This window comes from Sitophilus oryzae, unplaced genomic scaffold (genome assembly GCF_002938485.1).
Source record: "Sitophilus oryzae breed Bouriz unplaced genomic scaffold, Soryzae_2.0 scaffold_1667_pilon_pilon, whole genome shotgun sequence".
NCBI classification, from domain to species: domain Eukaryota; kingdom Metazoa; phylum Arthropoda; class Insecta; order Coleoptera; family Curculionidae; genus Sitophilus; species Sitophilus oryzae.
The window spans coordinates 864,724-869,458 of NW_022146355.1; the positions used below are offsets into that span (position 1 = coordinate 864,724).

The 4,735-nt window shown below is 28.9% G+C and overlaps 1 pseudogene; it reads left to right on the forward strand.

The window, feature by feature from the left end:
* Nucleotides 1-3,066, forward strand: part of LOC115880957 — a 12,370-nt pseudogene extending 9,304 nt beyond the window's left edge.
* Nucleotides 3,067-4,735: the final 1,669 nt, after the last annotated feature.

Genomic DNA, 4,735 nt, shown 5'->3' on the forward strand with positions numbered 1-4,735 from the left:
GAGGCTGCATTGGTTGGTGATCCGGAAGAAACCAATGGAGAGTTTTGGCATAACATAATTTTAGCGTTCCGTTACTTATTAACGCTAACTAAAACGGTAACGTTATTCAAGCTCAAAATTACCCTTTGTAAAAATATAAAATAATAAATATAGATTCGTTTTTGCATTTTATACCTATTAGATCATTAGAAATATAACATAATTAAAACAAAAAATTAAAAAATATACATACATTTTAAACACCAACAATAGAGCACATAACGCCTATTTTTTGATTTAACAAATAAATTATATATAGTAAAAATATTACAAAATAAAAAAAAAAAAAAAAAAAAATACTAAGTATATTACCAACTATGTAATTCTACTCTATTTATGACAAACTATTTTTTTTTATTTGGTTCATAAATTTATACTTTCTCAAAATGTCAGGAATGACTTTAATAAAAAAAAAGTTTAGCATCTAACACGAAAATGATGAACGACTCTAAATATCAGAATGCACAAACTAATAAAACAAAAACTATAAACACAAATCAATTGAAATCACTGAACCTTCCGATAAATCAGGAATACCTATCTGAATTAATGATTATTTAAAAAAATAACTAAAAATAATGATTTAAAAATAACTTGACGGATCACCAACATTTTATCAACTAAACCAAAACTAGACCACAGACAATAGTCAACATAGGGACTGTCAGCGTCATCCTCATATATAAATTAGAAACCTGTAATTTTAATCACCTCATAGCTGTCTGGCGATGTGGAAGAAACTAAATTTGAGTTCTATAAAATTGGCCATTGAGTGTCTAGGGTACGCTGACAACTAAAGATATGTGCTTTATTTATTTGCCACCACATAGAAAAACCAACGCCAACTCCAGCACAATATTTCTTCTACCGTAATACATTACTTTAGCAATAATTTCGAATATTTTCTCAAACGTAACTCGCTATGGAAAAAATATGTTTTATACACGACGATAAAGCTGTATTATCGTCTCCCGAATATAATTTTCGATCGACGATGTCACCACTTATCGTCTTCATAAAAAATAACTATTAGTTACTTAATCGAGGGCGCGATATTAATTAAATTCATTGTTGTCAAACTTTTGCCGTTTTGTTGAAGTAAATAATAACTGTTTATATATTTATAATTAATTTATTTTTACTTTTTCTAAAGTATTTCGATTAAAAAGGAAAATATGTAAAACGTGGGCAACGCTGTACCGGTCAAGCTTAATCACGTGGACTAAAAGTTTATTTTGTATGATCTATAAGTATTATTCTAAAATATGAATTTCATATTTGCTCAATTTTAATACAGAGTGTTCCCTAAGATATCTGATACTTTCAGCAAACTTAAGTTGACTTATTTTCTAATTTTCAGTGTTTGCCTTTTTACTCTATCATACAGGGTGTCCTTCTATGCACATATTCCGTGAACATAGAACTACTTCAAAGTAAACTGCAAAAATTTCCGATATAATGTGATCAACGTTGATAAGTGATGGCGACAGCGCCGCCAGATTGTGATGGATTATGAGATGAATCTTAATGTAAAATTGGGAAACAATATATTTATTATATATAATTTCTTAAGGTTTTTACGTTTTATTTTAAACTCTAATAATTATTTTAGTAATTCATTTATTTATTAACAGTAGCACAATAACACTCACAGTAAAATATTTAAATTTAAGGCAGCAACTACCAACGCTACAAATCGAAAATAATATGTAGAAATAACTTTCAAAGCGGTATAATGTTTACAAATCAAACGTACTTCCTTGACTGCAGTCATGGTACAAAGCGCAATTTTTTTGTCACGTTCTCGTTCAAAAATAGTTTATCAGGAAAACTACAAGATTTTTGCTTCGCCTGCTTAAATGCTTCGGCATATTTTCAACCCACAATTTCAAGGAATGCAATACAAAACTGAAAATTTAGTTCTTTAAAGAACTGTTTGCTTTAACTAGCACAAGATTCAACAACAACACGATATTATACAAACACGACTGACATGATATTTGTTAAATAAACGACGACGATGCTGACCGCGGCGCAATGATTCCAAACATAGCGATGTAATAAAAAATCGCTTTAAACTAATTATTGCACCTTTAATCTAAATAAAATATCTGTTAAATCATTTGTTCTACAAAGTAAAATGAAATGAATGCTGCTCGGTATCTTAAATGATAACAAATTTAAACATTTTTGTGTGCCAAAGTTTCATTTAATCAGGTTAATAGGCTTTAGTGTCAATTTCGATATGATTGATGACGTGCATCGGAAAATGTTTTGCGATTACCGTATCTATTTTTTGTAGCAAAATAAGTTCTCCTAGACAGTTAACTTTATTGGGACATCCTGTATATTGGGTGTCCCAGTAAAAATAACTCTTAACTAACTAAGTAGAAAACTGACCAAAATTGAACATTGTAAAGACTAGACACTTCCTGGACTGACACTTCGTCTTTACAGTGTGAGTCGAAGAAGATGTTTCTTACAATTCACAATTATATAAAAATTAATTTGTACTTAAACAAGAATATAAATTCAGTCGTTTCTTTACTTGTTCATCCTTTTCTAGCTCACATAGTACCAGGAGTTCTAATGGCTTGCATGGGTTTGGTAGGATGCAATGCCACTGCTGCCACGGCCCTGCTAATACTCAGCATGTCCATCAATGGTGCAGCGGTACTGACCAATTTATCGAACCCAACCGATTTGGCACCCAATTTTGCCGGTACCATATTCAGCATTATCAGTTTTATTGGGGGTGTGACTGGATTCATTGTACCATCGATAACTGGAGTCTTCATAAACATATATGGGGTAAGAAATAGAGTATATATTTCAACTGTTTTATAGGAATTTGCACAAATTAACCACAATATCATCTAAATAGTTTAAAATAATAAATAATATAATATATACAGAAATATAGTTTTTCGTTTTGCTACAGCAGAAATCACTTAACTTTTCCTTATTTCCAAAAATAAAAAAATAAAAAAGATTATAGGTCTAAGTATACAGGGTGGTCCGAACTGTATTCCGGAAACTTTGGCAGCATATTCTGCAGATAGAAATAAGTAAAAAAGTTCGTATAGTCTGTAAAACGAATAACTTTGAATTTGACAGTTCCCGCGGGCTTTTCTAGTGTTAAATTTATTAGGTTAGCAACTTGCGGCCATGCTGACGCAATGCCGTCGCTAATAGAACAGCCTCGAGTGAGATTTATGACGTCACGCTAGTTAGATACCACAGATTTATAAATATGTTGTAGTATACTTAATATATGTGTACGAAAACATAATTATTCCTCGTATTTTTAGTTTGTATTTTAAAAATGATATAGTTTACATGAAATATACATAATATACAGTTAATAAATACAATATATATACCTATTTATAGTAATAAATACTTTGCCAGATAAACTATGAACCATACAAAAGCAGCAAATGCTTTACAATATGGCTGAAATCGTACTCCATAGTCAATGTAGATAGTTTTTGTGTTAAGAATAATAATTTAAAAAATATGTGGTCATCTTTTGACAAGTTTATATTAGTTTATTAATTGCAGTAAACATTATAATATATAAATAAATTTTGTTAATGCAAATAATAATACATCAGTATTATATAACTTACTATTCACTGCCAATCACTTTCATTATAGATATTGAATGTTTTTGTTAAATTAGATCGATTTTCAAACCCCAAAATTTAAAATATATTTCTATATTTTACCTCCATATCTTATAAAATGCCTTATTCATTATTTGTATATTTAAAACATTTTGTTGTATAGTTCATAGTTTTATTTGCCAAAATATTTATTATTACTATAAATAGGTATATATTATATTGTATTTATTAACTGTATATTATGTATATTTCATGTAAACTATGTACTATGTATACTCTGTATATAAAACATCATTTTTAAAATACGAACCAAAAATACGAGGAATAATTATGTTTTCCATGTATTCTACAACAAATTTATTAATCCGTAGTATCTAACTAGCGTGACGTCATAAATCTCGCTCCGTGGCTGTTCTGTTAGAGACGGCATTGGTCTAATATTTAGAAATGTCAAAAGCTGATGACATTTTACTTTTGTCAATTATGACATTTCGTGTTGATTTTTGCAAGAATAATAATATAGAATAAATGTATGTCCTAAAATGATTACTTTCAGTGACACAGGGTGTATAGAAGTTTCATTTTTATTTCGATTTTTTTTTTAAATAATTTTTGAAGTAAGGTCAATATTTGGATTAAAATTGATATCTGGGAGTTTTTTGACATGAGAAATTTGATTTTGATGTGAATATGATTCCTACTAGTAGAGGGCGCCACCTATATGTGTTAAAACTGTTTTGAAGCTTTTTGTCCGTACCTGTATAAAACTACCGAGCGAAAAAATATAATTTCTGTGACAGAAATAGACAATACATGTTTTTATTGACGAAAAATAAACACGTTGAGTAGATAGTTTTATTTCACTGAAATAAAAAATTTGGGACATTTTTTTTTAAATTAATTATACATTTTTCTGAAAAAAAATGATGATAAAACAGTTTCTGTTGAACTTTTGGCACAAAAACATTACAAATTTTTGATTTCAGTCTAATAACTATTTAGTCAACATGTTTAATTTTGTCAATGATGACAGGTATTGATAATTTTGATTCCAAATATCTCGAAAA